Genomic DNA, 7733 nt, shown 5'->3' on the forward strand with positions numbered 1-7733 from the left:
TTTCTGATTTGGTGTTGCTTAATTATTGCTGAGATAACATGAAAATAACCATTTCAAAATTGTTGAATAATAAACAACTGTGTTTAAAAGAGATACTGTAAGGTGATACTTGTTGTTCAGACCACATCTAGTGGAAAGATTAAATCTGAGACTGAGATCTTATTGCTGTATATTCAGAACTTGGGAACACAAATCCCCTTTGCACTGAATGCTAAGCCCTCTCCTGCAAAATGGTAAATTCAGGGAAAGCTGAAGGCATCCAACACATCACATTATCAAATCCAGTAATTGCTTTCTAATCATGAGCCAAAGTTCATGAAATCATAATAAACCTTGGTGCTGAAGGAAGAAAGATGCTACTAAGTCTAGTTAATGATCACATTTGATTTTCAGCACTCAGTGAAACCATATTGTTAATTAAGGGCTTCTTTATTGTACAGTGAGCTGTGATGGTTGGAGCCATATGCCTCAGCAAAAGCTCATGGAGACATTTAAATTCACACCTGTGGGAGCTGCGCTACCCTGCAGGATGGTAAGCAGCATGCTGGGACATGGTTTTATCCTCTTTGGAGAGGCTAGCATTCCTCTGGGGCACTACAGGGGGTAGTGCTTGAGTACCAACCACAAGGACAGAAAGGGCATGTCCACATCAAGTCACACACTGCAACGGAGCATTGCCCTGGACACAAGCCCCACACATTCTCTCCTACTCTGCCTGTACCACATGCAAAAATAAGGTCACATGTGAAGCCTGATAATTGGGTTCAAAAGGGGACTGGACACATTCATGGGGAAGGGGTATATTAGTGGTTATTCAATGTAGTAATTAATACGGTGGAGCTTCAAATTTAGGACTTCCTAGGTCTCTGAATGTTGGAAGCTCCAGGGAGATTAATATTTCTGGATATACCCTGCTTAAGTACCCATCCCTTTGCATCCACACTCTACCACTAAAGAGACAAAATGCTGGGCTACATGGATCTGTGGTTTGACCCTGCATGGCATTTCTTACATTCTTATGTTTTTGGCATGTGCCCAGTCCTGCTTTCTAGCTCTCCATCTTGGGTTTGCCACATTGAGTGGACCCAGCATTGCTCCAATAGCAGTTACACAACATTTCTTTGGCATGCAGCATGCACAAAGTGAGAGCCTGTGGGTGAAGCATATTTCATGGTGATGTTTCTTGTCATGCTCCAGCCCAAACTGTTTATACTCAGCCTTTCCACATCCCTCTCCAAGGTGATGGAGAACCTGCCCACTCTATATTAGTATATACCTGTGTAAGCACCAGCTACACCAAATATCTGTGACTTAGGGCCTCATTACACGTTACACTTTGAGCTGATCAAATTGTTGTTCGGTGTTCGTGCTAGCTCAAGTTTGGAGCAGACACATCTTAAGGCTAAAACTCTTCGCTGACTGTTCCCTACCTGCACAACTGTAACTTACCACTAGAGCAGTGGTTTTCAATCTTCTTTCATTTGCAGACCACTAAAATTTTCAACTGGAGGTACAGATCCCTTTCAATGGTAAGTATAGTGATCAATCATAGTCATATTTCATGGAACCCTTAGACATAATCTGCGAATCGCCAGGGATCCGCTGACCACAGTTGAAAACCACTGCACCAAAGCACTAGAAAGCAGGGGCCTAATTAGGAGCTACAGCTGTGAGTTGCCACTACAGGGCTGGTGAGCCAGGACAGGCTTCTACTTCTGTTCTGAAAGGGGTGGGGGGACATGAAGCTGGGAGGCAGAGAGTTAAGGAGATGGTGGGGGGTAATGAAATGGGAGGTGGCAAGGAAATGGGGGATGGAAGATGAGTGGTGAAATGAAAGAAGCCTTTCACTGAAGGATAAAATAAAAAGTAAAAAAAATAAGGAATTTAAAAAGAAATAAAGAGGAAGTAAATTAAAAAAGGTCTCATGTTTTAAGAAATTGGGATTGGGTTGTGGGTGGGGGTGATAGTCATGCTTCCTGCGGTGATTGTGAGGTGGGAGTGATGAGGGAAGGCACTTTTGGGGGAGCTACTGCCCCTGTCCCAGGAAGGAAGCCCCAGCTTTCAAGCATTCAATCCAGCCCCCTACATTGTTGTCCACTCATCCCTCTTGGACCCATCCGTGCCCTGTGACCTGGCTAGCTAACATATGCTTTGCAAGCTGTTTCCATAGGGTTGCATCCCTGGGGGTGGGAGTTGGCTTGGTGTCAGAACTGCCCCCTCAACAGTAGAGTTCAGGAGGTAGAAACTAAAAGTTTGCCTGCACAGAACAGAAGGGTCAGGGAGAAGATACTGCATCCTGGGATGCTTAAGGACTGCAGCTTGGGTGGTACATCTATGGGGAGTGGCCATGCAGTAATGGAGCATGAGCTGGGTAACAGGGGTGAGCGAAAAACCTGCCCTGTAGAGGTTAACTTTAAGCTGCCTTCAGTGTGCTTAAAACTAGTTTCACCACACAATCCAGGGGTTAAGAACTCCAGGAGCTGCCTAAAATTAATGTGTAACAAGGCCCTTAGCTGCAACCTAGAAGTGGGCTGTGATCAGGTAAGAGTCTGCCCTATGCCAGTGAGAGGTTTAGAAATGATGCACTCTGTAGTAGAGACTACAGCGCAGCCTCGGTCTGCATGCGGTCTACCAATGCCGTCCCTCTCGGAGAAATGAAGAATTCTAATTCCATTGCTGGCCTAGACCTGGGGCTGCATTTGTCCCTAAGGCAGACTAACTAATCGGTGCAGTTCTCCCTTAAGTATTCTGGAAATGAGGGAGGATAAAGAAGGTGATTAGTCCTGCAACATGTACATGTTACTGTAATTGACATTGATTGAACTGGTGTTGTTCTAAAATACAAATTCAATAAAAAATGAACTGCCAATATCCTCTCTGCCACTGGTACATTTTAGCTATTCAGAGGCACAGCAATTTGCAGGCAGAGAGAAATTAGACAGGCTGGATCAATCACTTTGCTGCTTGCATAAAGCACACTGGAGGGGGACTCCAGTTCAGGATGTGAAAAGCAGGCAGCTAATGCTGTATGGGGGAGGGGCAAGAGAAATAACATTTATTTGTATTTTATGTTCTGCTGCCTAACCATTCTTGGTGCACACACTGGTAGGGACAGCTAAGCACAATTCAGATTCACCACTCATTCTTATACTTTTGGCCCAGTTTTCTATTGCCATGTTCTGTGCCTGGTTATTCACCTCTGAGCAGAGTGAAATGCTACCAAATCAAAATGGCAGCTGATTACCCCTCCTTTGCCCTTGCACAGCACATGTGGAAGTGATCAAACACAGTGCAGGCAAAGGAAGGCTGGGGAAATCAGATCCTTGATCTTCTTCTTTTGCCCAGATTCTTTTCAATAAAGGCTTGATCCATGGCCCCATAGAGCCAATAGTGACAAGCTTTCCTCAGCTTGGAAACAAAATCACCCTGTTGGAGGCATTTTGTTTTTTAGATCTTTAGTGCTAAAATATAAAATCATTGTCCCGGTGTGCCTCTGTTACCACTTCCCACAGTGACAATACAGAGCAGACAAGGCATCTAAGCTAAGAACAGGTCAGCATGCCTCCCCCATAGACTTCTGTAAAAGCCAATTAGGCTGTTACTTGATTTTCCTTTTTTCTTCCTGATGTACAAGCAGCAGCAGTTAAAAATCTCCCCTAACTAGGTTATGTTAATTTTAAAGTAAAATCTCTATGCATTGTTGTCTAACTGCTTTGTTGTTAACATGACATCAGGCTTCAGCCTGCAAACAGCCTGCATCCAGGGAAGGGTCACTCATCAAAAGCGCAAGGTCTTGTTAAACAAGGGGGTGGGGAGGAAGCTGACCCGCCTTTCTGGTAGTACTACTCTGTGCTGAAGCAGATGCAGCAGCATGTATGTAGGCGGGTACAGAAGAGAGATGCTTGTGGTCCAGACTGCTCTGCTAATATTTATTTGAGCTCTAACCATTTCTTAACTCAGCCTGTCTTGAACAGCAGCTTGAGGGACAAGCAGAGCATCACATAATGCCTAGGCTGGCAGAGGCTGAGCAGTCAGCCAGGCAGATATGATATGCAGAAACAAAATTAACCCTTTCAAATGCCAGGCCATTTAGGCAGCTTGATAATTAAGTACCTGCATATTTCAGAATTATGTACAGAAGTACATACTTTTATATGCACATGTGCGTATTATTAGCTTTTGCTTTTCTGGTGCCATTTTTGTTATGTGATTCTACAAGAGGTGCCCTACATATGCATTATGTGCATTAGGGATGCTCAGTGGGGCCAATGAGAACTCAGCATAGGGGAGTTCTGCTTGCAGAATTAGACCTGCCAATTTTGATTGGTCTCATCTCCTAGGTGCATGGTCTTTGTGATGGCCTACTTGCTGCATGTGGCCAAATGATATATTGCTTCACTATGGCATTTAGATGGAAAATATCCTCAAGGAACTCCATGTTGCCATTAGCAAGGAACATTTCCTCCCAACTACAGAACTGACTTAGCTCCGTAGCAGGGCTCCCACTTTTTAGACAGAGTCAAGAAAACCTCAGCATCTGCTAATGGCTGAAGGAGATGAACAGCAGCACTCTTGTATGGAAATGATACCCAAGATACACTGTCACAACACTGGTTGAGTTCCACTGCTGGAAATGGATCCCAGCCAGCTATTGGAGTTATTCTGACACCTTTATCCTGAGCTACAGGTGGGAACAGAAGCAGAAACATCATGAAAAAGCTTCTATCAAATACCAGCACTTTTCACAGCAGTATTTTAGCCAAGTCTGCCCCTACCAGATTTCCAGGTTCCTATTTTGAAGAATGAAGAAACTTTGTTTAGAAATTAACTCATGGTTATTTATACATTAGGTTGCTTTAGTTGTGCCTAAAGGCACCCAGGAAAGGAAATAAGTACATGGCTTTGTTTCATTCTCTATTTTTTCTGCATTTTTGTTAGAAAAATAATAGTGGAGGGAAAAATACTTATAATGGCTCAGTAGCCCTTTTGCTAATCATTAAGGCTAAGTACAGACCAGTGGCAACATATAGGGGGTGCATGTGTACCCCCTGAGAGTGCCAGTGCCCCCCCGACAGGCCGTGTTCGCTGCCTAGGCAAAGGGGGCAGGCAGGAGCGCCTTAAACTAGTTTATGTGTAACTTGTGTCCTTAGCCTAATAGTAGGAAACAAGATCATCCCAACCAGTATTTAAAAGGGCCGTATTGTCAAGTGATGCACTAACTTCAACCAAAACTTCTACTAACTTCAGTGGGAGCCCTCTGCTGGCATCTGGGTCTGGAATTCAGTCTATTGTAATAAAATACCATGGGGTTTTTCTCCATGGGGACCTTACTGAAAAATAAATTAGAGGGTGGATTTAAAGCAAAGTACCTATTCTTGAGTAACTCTCTGTGTGGACATTCTTATTCTGCACTCAAAATGTGTTTGTACAGCTAAGCTTAATGCACTTCTAAAGTGGAATAAAAAGGCACTCACATGTGGAATAAGAGTATCCGCACAGGCAGCCAGTGTGCAGCAGCTATTTTAGCTATTCCTTTCTCCCCCATCCTTTATATAATGCAGGTTACACAAATAACTTTTTTGAAAACAGCTAAAGCATTTGGCAAAAATTTGTGTGACCCCTAAAATGCCCCTCCCCGCTTCAGTCCTGTCCCTGGCACTTTGATTCACTGACAATTTTAAAAGTCCTTCTTCCAGCCAAAGCACAAACCCTGAACAAAGCATCTGAATGAACAATTACTTGGCAGCAGCCACAGTAGCAGCAGCTTCTTGTAAGTTATTTTAATGGATTTATCACCCTGAACTAAGCCCTGGCCATCTGTTCCACACTCTAATTACAAATGCAGAGTGAGCTAATTCACAATTGCATCATAAAAAAGTAAAATATAAATGATTTAAGAGCTGGTGGATGTCATGTTTCACACACCAATCAGGGGAAAATTGCTCTCCCCTTGATGGACTGATTTCCCTGATAATAGAGTGCCTCTTTCCTGGCAGGAAGGCATTCCTTAGGAGCAAGACTCACCCTGGTAGGCTCTGTTCCTGCTCACTCTGCCTAGATGTATTTTTAATCGTTAATTGGTAATCACACACTACTGCTTTACGATTTAACATTTTCTTCCTCCCTGAGATGGGCCCAAAGAGATGAAATGTGGCATTTTTATGGAGTTGCTTCAGGCAGCAGGACACAAAAACATGCTATTCCTCAAACCACCAAAACTCTGTTCCTCTTTCTTCTCCATTGTGAAAAGTGACACATCACTAATTAAAACATGCACAAGATAAAACTGCTGCTGATTTATTACCTGGGTTCAATGTTGCTCATTAATACTGTGCTGGTATTTGGTTTGCATTGGTATGTTCTGGCTTGAGTGGGTGGAAATGAATTCCCTGCTTGAGCCTACAATGGTATTTCAAAGAATTATTTTAAAGCACTTTGTACAAACAATATCTGATCAAAAGTAGCTGTCATGTTTTAGTAATGATTTCATATTCCAATTTCATTTTACTTTTCTAAGCACTCTACATAGATTAAGACTTGTATGAATATTAAATCTAATTGGTTGTCCTTACTGTCCTCAGGGATTCCCACATTAAGAAGTTGGTGCAGCAGAAATGAACAAAAAGTAATATTCAAAGGCCTGATTCAGCACTCCATATTCCTTATGGATTAAACTCTTCCACTACCAGCATTGTTGTTCCACCCAAAAAAGGAACTTGTCACCAGCAACATCCCTGGCTTCGTGCATCCCACCCTAGGTCTGCAGTAGTGTTAGTGGAAAAGTTGATCTACCAACTCTGTCTTTTTTAGCCCTTTTGGATTGGGACACCCACTGAAGCTGGTGGACCTACCAGCGGGATCTGAATGTGCGTCTCCCGGTAGAATGCCTTGGCGACTAGGCTATAGGCTATCTAGGGGTTCAAGAGCATCTATCTCAGTTTTGCCTCTTAAAGCTGTTCTGATTTTTAAGAAAAGTTAAAAATGTATTAGGCTAGAGAGAGAGCAGCAGGGAGCTTGATTCTGTGACCTAGTAGTCAGGGCCTGGAGAGGGAAGACCTTGGTTCCAGTCCCTGCTCCAATGAGGATGCGTCTACACGAGACGCTAAATGTGCAGTAAACTAATTATACTGCACATTAACAAGTCATGGCAAAAGCCAAGATAATGTGCAGTAGAATTGATCTACTGCGCATTAGCATCACTAAAAGGCTGTGCACCGTTGCTACTGCTCAGTAGCACCAGTTTCTGCAAATTGAGTTAGTACCTGTTAATTCAGGTACTAAACTTATTGAGCAGCAAGAATGGCGCATTAATGCATGTGTAGATGTACCCTGATTTAGTTTTAATCATATTTTCCAATGGATGTTTAATATACGATGTATAAATATTCATTTATTCTGGGCTGCGTGCTCACTGTTAATGCCTTTGTGGATTTAGCCCAAAGTTACTTTAAAAAACTGGGACTTAATTGTCTAAGCCTCTTGGGCCTCGCAATGCTGAGCAACACACTGCCTAAAAATCTAATGCTCATATGACACTAATCAGAGCTCAGTGCTAGGCATTTCTGAAAGCCCTGCTAGATGCCTGGGTGAGACCGTGGGCATCAGAAACTCCTTAAAAATGTGGCCCTATGTGACTTACTGTACCTCTAGATGTCTACCTACCTCTAAAAAGTTGTCCCCAAATGTCTTTTGCATAAAGGAGATCTGAATAAAAAGGAATAAAAGAAATCACT

The 7733-nt window shown here is 43.0% G+C and overlaps 1 long non-coding RNA gene across 1 annotated transcript; it reads left to right on the forward strand.

The window, feature by feature from the left end:
* Nucleotides 1–444: 444 nt before the first annotated feature.
* LOC109320186 lies at nucleotides 445–7093 on the forward strand. The gene is made up of 3 exons (XR_002103751.1): nucleotides 445–532; nucleotides 1488–1529; nucleotides 6582–7093. It is a non-coding gene; the product is annotated as an uncharacterized LOC109320186 (long non-coding RNA).
* Nucleotides 7094–7733: the final 640 nt, after the last annotated feature.

The sequence above is a fragment of the Crocodylus porosus genome, unplaced genomic scaffold, assembly GCF_001723895.1.
Source record: "Crocodylus porosus isolate Cpor-Errol unplaced genomic scaffold, CroPor_comp1, whole genome shotgun sequence".
In the NCBI taxonomy this organism is placed as follows: Eukaryota; Metazoa; Chordata; order Crocodylia; family Crocodylidae; genus Crocodylus; species Crocodylus porosus.